This window comes from Rhagoletis zephyria, unplaced genomic scaffold (assembly GCF_001687245.7).
Source record: "Rhagoletis zephyria isolate East Lansing unplaced genomic scaffold, Rhagoletis_zephyria_1.1 Rzeph_scaffold_01297, whole genome shotgun sequence".
In the NCBI taxonomy this organism is placed as follows: domain Eukaryota; kingdom Metazoa; phylum Arthropoda; class Insecta; order Diptera; family Tephritidae; genus Rhagoletis; species Rhagoletis zephyria.
In genome coordinates, this window is record NW_016158381.1 from 112500 (window position 1) to 121732 (window position 9233).

The following is a 9233-nucleotide window of genomic DNA, read 5'->3' on the forward strand; positions in this document are numbered from 1 at the left end:
GCTGCCGAGGGACGACCGCTGTTAAGAAAAAACCTTTTTTCTATATTTTTTTGCGATGTTGCTTTGACCAGGGTTTGAACCCAGGTGCTGCGGAATGGAAGCGCGCACTGCTTACCACTGCACCACAGCGGCCGACGATTAGTTTATCTTTAAGTTGATGATAATTTTTATAATATTTTATATTTTTAAGTCAACAACAAAAACAAAAAATTAAATTTTTTCATAAAATTACATTTTTTGAAGAAAATTGTACAATTAATGCTACAGGAATTTGTATTATTTAGAAAGTACAAGTTATTACCTAATATAAAAGGATTTTTTATAAGGCAAAATTTAACGAAAGTAGTAGTAAATGGCGTTTACCTAAAATTTGTTTTAAAACGTCGAAAAAAAGGTATTAAAATTACCTTTGAATTGGCATCAATACTTTTCTAATCTGTCAAGTAGTTTCCGAGGTACTAAACATATAAAATAATATGACAGTTGAAGTTTAACCTGTGAAATTTCTTTGTTTTTTTGCTTGTCCCAAATAATTGGTATGCTTGAAATCAGCGTGAAAAGTTCTATAGATCTGCATTTTTTTTTTTAGCTAAGCGATCGGTATTGTAGCTAGAATCAGCTGTTCGCATGGCAAACGAAATCAAAATTGCCAACATGTTGGTAAATACATTTTAGTTGTCAAATGCTGCCCCATCCGCGACGAGGGCCGTTTTCACTTGGCATGTTGATATATGACAACAAATCGTCGCCTGGGTAAAAGATTGTCGTAAGCGTCATACGTACGTGCGTAACATACGACAATCTTTTACACGGCGACGAAATGCAAATGACACCAGATGACAACCCGTTTTCATTATTTTGACAACATTTGACATCAAATATGACCTAATGAAACCCAGGCGTTAGCGTTAACGCGCATTCCAACAAGCCTAATGGAAGGTATTTCGGAAAAAGTTAAATTGTTTATAAAAAAAAAACNACGGCGACGAAATGCAAATGACACCAGATGACAACCCGTTTTCATTATTTTGACAACATTTGACATCAAATATGACCTAATGAAACCCAGGCGTTAGCGTTAACGCGCATTCCAACAAGCCTAATGGAAGGTATTTCGGAAAAAGTTAAATTGTTTATAAAAAAAAAACAGTTATTTTTAATAAGTGTAAACATGTAGCATATGGTGAAAGTCGGAAAAGTTTATTCGGTATAGTGCAAGTTTCAAGCTGCTTTAAAACCCCGTTAAATTTTAACTTTTTTATTTGATGGCATATAAAAGAAAATTGTCGAAAATAGTTTTGTATGGAAAAACGCGAAACATCTTCAACAAAAAAAAAAATAATAATAATATTTGTGAGCTACCTGCAAATGTTTTCTTATGTTGGCTGTAGTCTGTCCCTTCACCTGAACATATGAAAAGAAATTGTAAATAATCGGCGAAAAAAGGCCGATGCCGATGCCGATGCTCAATTTTGTGCCGATGCTAGCCGATGCCGATGCCAATGCCGATTAATCGGTCGGACTCTAAATATATTCACCATAATTTTTAACCCACATTAAAAAAAAAACACCTTAATTAATACTTACAGCCAATTTCAAATTTCATATGGAAATTGACAAGATATAAAAAATAATTTTCCTCTTAAATTGCTGGTGAAACGGGCTTTTACATGCATACATACCGTTACCTTAATTCACAAAGGTCCTAACGATCACGGGAATTTCGGGACATCGTTCATACAATCCCGGGGTCGCGAGATTAGTACCGGGATTTAGATATTCATTATTTTCCAACAAAGTAACATGAAAAAATTGCATCAATATAGTTTGAGAAGCTGTCCTACCATATAATAAATAATAAATAAATGGGTTTGAAATCTACTTTATTATTTAAGGTGTAAAATATTTCATTAGTAACAAAACAAAATACAGTAATTAAATTTATACGCATTTAACAATACTTTAGCCTGTACATATCTGATAAAGTAACTTAAGGCATGTCGAAAAAAGCTCGATGCAAAAAAAGCTTAAGTCAACATATGTAAAAAATTATAAAAAATCAACGTTACTTTAGTTACTTGAAACTTAAAATATTGCGTAGCTAAAATTTTTCTAAAAATTCTGAGTAAACATTTTTGTAAACATATGTAGTGTGTGGCTGAAAGAACTTCATAATACGAGTGGCAGAAATAAAAGAAACGCCTTATTTCAACCAGTTCAGTCTATATTTCTTTTCTTTATTATTTAATTCTTTTATAAAAGTCTACCTCATTTTATATATAATTAACTGCATTTAAATGCGCATTTCAAAATTTGTACAAAAATTGTAAAAATGTAAAAAAATTGCCAAAATTTCTAACTTTTTACTCAGAATTTTTAGAAACATTTTAGGTACACAGTTTTATAGCCCATTAAATTAAAGTAGGGTAAAATGAAGTTTCATGCAGTTACAAAATACCATTGATTTTTGGGAATCTTTTAAACGATGCTGGGCATTTTCTTCCTTATAAACAAAATGTCGAACATACTTTGTGTGGAAGAAAATGCGTTACAACGCCAGCAAAAAAATTATAAAAAGCAACGTTACTTTAGTTACTTGAAGCTTATAAAATTGCGTAGCTAAAATTTTTCTAAAAATTCTGAGTAAAAATTTTGAAACAAGACAATTTCAAAACACGTCAAGCAATTGATATATTCACGACACTAAGGTCCAAATATAATAAAACTGTGTTTTTAATTTTAGAAATTTTTTTTTTTAGAACTTTATAATTTCAAAGATAAGATAGATTCTAAAAAATTATTTAAAAAGTTCGGTGCAACGTAGAATAAAAATGGGTACCAAATGAAAGAGAAAATTCTGTAGGATTTAAAAAAACTAAAATTTTTTTTTGGGTTCAAAAGAACGAAAAGGTATTGAAATGCCCTTTAATCAAATTTATTTTTTAAGCTAATAAACTTAGAAGGGCTATATTCGAGGACGTTGTCCAGTTTATATTAGTCCTTAACATATAATTTTTTCCAAATAAATATTGCAAAATTTCAAGGATATTCAAGGATACAATTTTTAAGGACATTTTCAATATGCTCCTAAAAGTTTAATCTGTTCTTTCTCTACAGAATTTTCTCTTTAATTTGATACCCATGGCTTCGCGAATATATTGATTTTTTTTTTTGTGTGCAAAATTGCCTGTCGCACGGTTTTATGTGTACACCCTGCAGTACGGGGGAGTGACTACAGGATTGCTGAATCAGTAGCTACCCAATAAACACCGTCAATTACCGACCGACTACTTGCATTGTATTTCATCGATTAATTTTACAAGGCAATGTCCTAGGCGGTAGTCACCATCGGCTCTCTCTGCTCTACCGGGAGTTACTAAAGTAGTCACAGACGTGATTTATGGGCGCCCTCTGTCGTAGTTTTTCGATGCAGTAGCGGTTCAAAAGTAGCGATTGACTCCAGCGGTACTGGAGGGTATATAAAAAAATATTAAATATTAAAACATGAGGCATTCTATTATTGCCACCATTCGGGATTTTCGGGTCTTTAAAAAGTCCGGGATCCCGAGATTAACATAGGGTTTGAGGCACCCTCCAACATTTTTTATCTTTCCGAAAGAGGCGCTGGAACCAACTAGTTGTATACATATATATATAAATATAGCAATCGTAGACCATTTAAAATTGAATTTAGCTAAAAAATATTGCAAGCTTCAGTTCCCATCGCTACAGTAGCTTTTATAAAAATCAGTCAGTTTTAAAGGCTTTCAGTAGCGCATTTCATAGTCTTTCAGCATCCTGTATTGGTCAAAGTGGGTAATTGAAAGATAGTATAGATATAACAAATACCAAAAGGAAAAATATAAGAGAGTGTCCCGTTTTCTGTAATGCGATTCCCCCCCCCCCCCCAAAAAAAAAAAAATTTGGACCACTCCAAAATACTTACGTAGTATGTATGCATGTACATGAAGGGGGAAAAAATTTTAATTCTTCGATTTCGAAATTCTAATAGTTAGTACGGGAAAGTTGCGAAACATGATCACATTGAACCGTGTGAAACCGTTCTCCCATCGGATAATATTTACGGTCGCCACAATAGCCCTTAAAGGCTCGGTTATGCAAGACTTCCCGCGAAATTTGTGTTACATTAATTTTTTTCACTTTTGATTGACTATTTCTCGGACTTGCCTACATTCAAAATCTTTCTAAAAACCTTTTAAAAAATGTATATCAGAACCATTATAATTATTTGTGAGATATTTCAAAACTTTAAGGCTCTTGGGGCGACCATAAATATGATCCGATCGGAAAACGTTTCAACACAGTACAATGTGATAATTTTACGCAACTTTTGCGCAATATTAGAATTTCGCAATGGGTAAATTGATTTTTTCACTCCACCCTAATGTAAATACATTAATTTTTGATATTTTTATTGAGCTTTGTACCACGATTGTTTATTAGGAAAAATAACATTGACAAATACATTGTTTAGGAAGAGCCTGCCTGAAACCATACAAAAAATGAAATAAGCAAATGGATGTATAGAATTGACAACAACAGCCACGCTGTTGAGTTTAAATAGCGTCAAATCAGCTGCACTTGATACTAGTTGGTTGAATAGGGAAATTGAATTAGCAACAAGAGTTTACGGGCTGTACATAGCTCAGTGGTTAACGTTTCTGACTTTGAACATCAATTACGCAGGTTCGATCCGTGCTGAAGTCTAGAAAAAAAGAAGTCTGATGAGGAGATGTGGTGATTTCCGAAATAGCTGCTATAACTTCTACCGCTTAGACTTTGTTGCTTTTTAAATTTTTCCTAATAAACAATCGTGGTACAAAGCTCAATAAAAATATCAAAAATAAAGTTGTTAATAAGCCACAATAACGTTGACAAATACAGTAAATACATTAATTTCAATGCTTAGATTGCAATTCAAAGAGTGTACATATTTATCTACTAATAAATAATGCATTTTTAAAGAAAACTATTGTCATTAGACTTGATGATTCCTTTACCGAATGCTTATTATCAGCGTAATAGAAATAACTTTGAACTATGACAGGTCGTATACGTAACTTTATTTTATAACATTTGTAAAATGTAAGAAAAAGTAAGAAATAAACCTTACCGACCACCCCATGTCGAAATCCTTGGATCTTAGCTGAGCTGTTAAGTAGTTAAGCTCTTGGTGGAAACAGGCTATGAATCAAACTTAAAAAAGGTTTAAAAACCATTTAAACTTTGTCGCTAAAAGTTTTTTCCATTTTTCTGTAATCTGAAAGATGTAACTTAAACTATGTTCACATATCAATATTATCTCAATCAAAGCTCGTTTTTTAATCACCCCGTTTACACAGGCAAATCTCAGATTATTAGCCGTCAAATTTGTTGTGCTTGTTATTCTCACATCTCAAGGAAAAGTTATGTTTCTTCTCTGTGCCACCGTGATCACGTTTTTATGCTATAATAAGCAAAATAAATATATTTTAACTTAACATTTTATTAAAAATACCTTTACAAACCTCTTTTACTTGCTAGCGTACATTTCTGTTTACTTTTACATTTGGCGTTTCTCCCCTCTTTCGCAAAAACAATCGATAAAACTAGGATGGACACCGAAAAGTTATCGGTTAAATCTGAGATTATTTTATAACTACAGATTAACAAGGGACGAATTTTATATGGCTAATCTCTTGTTATAATTACAGATTAGGGTGTTAAGCTCGAAAATGAGGATAATCTACTTATATGACACACGGTGCCGTTTATCCAGTTCAACTTATTAATTCGGAATTACCTCTGGAATTAACTGCAGGTGGTCCGGATTACGTCCTAAAGTTAATACCCAAAAATAATTCGAAGCAAGCTAATTTTCGACGACAAAACTGTTACATATAGACGTGTAAATGTCGATTTTATCCTGCATATCATAATCCATACATTATACATATGTATTTTAAAATACATATAAAAGTGCAAAAGTTAATTACAAACACAAAAAAATATACACAGGCGTTATACTAATAAATCGGAAATAAGGTTTAATTACTTAATAGGCATTTAATTTCGATACGAAGAAGTGGTAAAAGTAGGCACTACAAGCAGCCGATATTTGCAAGCGTTTAAGCAGGTACATACCTACATACATACTCGTACATCCACGCGCATGTGCATAAGTATGTATGTATGTACATTATGATGGTCCAAAAATGCATGCGAAAAAGTAAAGGCGGAATTTTAATGCTCTCACACCCTAGGATTGTTCCATACCGAAAAAATATACCCCGGGGTTTTTTTTTTTTTGAAAACAAAACATATTTAGAGGTCGCTCAAAGTTTTCCATGTATTTTATATGGGGAAAAAACAAGTTTTCGTAAAAATGGTCTTGAAAATCAATATTTTTCGATCGAAAAACTCGGTTTCTCTTCAAGGGATTCTCAGTAATAATACCCAATTATTTATTTAACCATTTGTTCATAGTAACTATATTTGATAGGTCCGCCAAAACCCATAGAAAAGGCAATGTGGTTATAAATAAAAAATGTTTAGTACTAAAAAATGGTTAAATAAACAATTTTGTATTGTTATTTGAAGTCTTCTGAAATGAACCAGAGTTTTCTGATCGAAAAATATTGAAACTTTGTGCGTTTTGAGCGACCTATAAATATATTGTGATTTCAAAATAAAAAATAGGGGCGTCTTAAGGGTGAGAGCATTAAAATTCCGACTACTTATTTTGGACCACCCTAATGTGCATACTAGGAACAATTTTGTACCGCGTTGTACCAACGCACGCGAAACAAAGCGGTTTGCACGAATTTTACCTGCGAGCAAAGAAAAGCTCATAGCAAAAAAAAAAAATAATTGTGCAAATGAAAAATTAAATAAACTGTAAATACTGTAAATAATTGTAAAAAAATACAAAACAGAGATTAGAAAAACTTGCGCTGAAATGCTTGCGTTCATTCAAACACACCTACCTACTTCCATGTTTATATGAATGTATGTAGATATGTATGTATCTATATGGCGAAGAAGTTTATTAACATGACAGCAAAATCAAATTACCAACAAAATACAGTGAATCGCTTTAATACGGCGTGATCGGTATGACATGAAACGGAACGGATATGGTCCAAGTTGGAAACACTTTTATATCTACTTAAATATGTAGGTATGTTTATATGCACGTAATTGTAGTCATATCGTGAAATGCGGAAAGAGATTTTACCGCTTTTATTCATATTTAAGTGCTTTGTTTTTGTATGAATTTTCTTATACCTGACTGCTTCAAATTGAGTTTTCCGACTTTGATTAACGCTTTTTGTTTTGATACATACTCGTACATAACTAAATTTACTTTTACATAGATCTATAAGTATTTCCATTTTCTTTTATTAAAGTAATCAATACTCAGTGAGTACGTATTATGATGAAAAATTAAAAAACAGTGCAACAAGCCATAATACATATTGTACATGAACATAAAGATACATATGGATGTATAAGCAAAATCAACCATCAGTGTCTGTAGATTGTTTGACACTTTGACGTCTGGAGCCTCTTTGCATCGAACACGTTTTTGCGCGCAAATTGGCGCGAAACATAACATACATATGTATGTACATGGATAATGAGATTACAGCAACAAAGTGGCGAAAATAAATTGATTATGGTAATATCCAATAGAAATGCTGAAGGTATACGAAGAATTGTTGGTTATAACGAATATATGCAAATGTATATACATACATACATACATATGTTAACATTAGGCTGGGTCGGTGCCTATGCAAAAAAACAACTTTTTAATGTATTATTTTTGAGGTTTATACTCGTAGATCTCTTTAAAATCATGAAATAATATCAAAAGGAAACAAATAAAAAATTTCAAAATCATTCGTTAAAAAGTTAAGTAAAGGTTTTTGTTTATTTAACTTTAATGTTCATTAAATGCCGTTAACGAATCATTAACTGACGCTGAGAGGGAACTTTTTCAAATCGTTACTGAGGGACACCTTAAGTAATCATTAAACGACTCTGAGTGCGGCTGACGAAATATGTACCTTAATTGTCTTACAATTATATTTGTAGGCATTCATCAAGAATTGTCTTTGTTCACTTTAGTCGCCATAAAGCAAGGACCGCAATGGTTCTGGTGGTATTTAATGGTGGCAATTTGACTTTGATCCCAGCGAATCCAGCGCGACTCTTTTTTGCAATAGTATTGCCCCTACCATTACCAATATATACATATGTATCTTCTTATATGAGCCAAATCGGATGATATATAAGATTTTTAGTAATAACTCGACTCCAGAGCCACCTGGCGAGCAATTTTTTCTCCAGAAATATTTCCCTTCATGTCGCCAATACATATTTTGAGTATTAGCCACCTGCCGTTTTAACTATACAAGGATCCACTCAAACACAAAATTTCATCGTTTCGGAGGTTTAGGTATTTACAGATAGGTAAAAGTTTCAGTATGTTTGGAAGACGCCACGCCCCCTTTTCCAATAGCCCCCACTTTTCCCCATGAGTATGGGATTGATTTCAAATATCTCGAAATCAAGTTCCAGGACTCTACCACAAATACTACCAGAAATATTCGATATGAAAAATTCCATTTGTATCCGAGGTGTGGGCGTGGTCCTCTTTGTTTAATCAAGATAACTGCTATCCTTTTTTTAAGCTTCGCTAAATGACACCAATGTGCGAAATTTCATTATGATCAGTTGAGTAATTAAAGCGTGAAATCGTAATAAACAATCCAATCTAATTTATATTAGTAAGGATTATCCAGACTGACCATTAAAATAATTTTTAGAGGTGAGCATTTTTTACGTAGACCCAAATACACAAACACAAGGACATATATTGTCTGCCTTTGATTGGTTGTGCTCAACGAAAAATCATTATTAAGGGCTAGTTGTTCAATATCTAGTTTCATCAGTACATAATTATCGACGATCTCGGCATCGATAAAGCAGTCATTGTATTTATCCAGAGCTTCTACCTCCGATTTGTGTTAATCAGACATTAAATAACCGGTCCTCAGCAAATATTACGCTTTGATTACGCGTTTTCTCAAGATGATTTTTTCAGAAATGTTTTTTAGCACGTTGTCCTTTCACCTAGGTCCCTTACTTCTTTTGAAGAAGTAAATAAGTTTAATTTACACCCGCATATGTAAAATAAGTACCGCTCAACGACTATCACAAAAAAA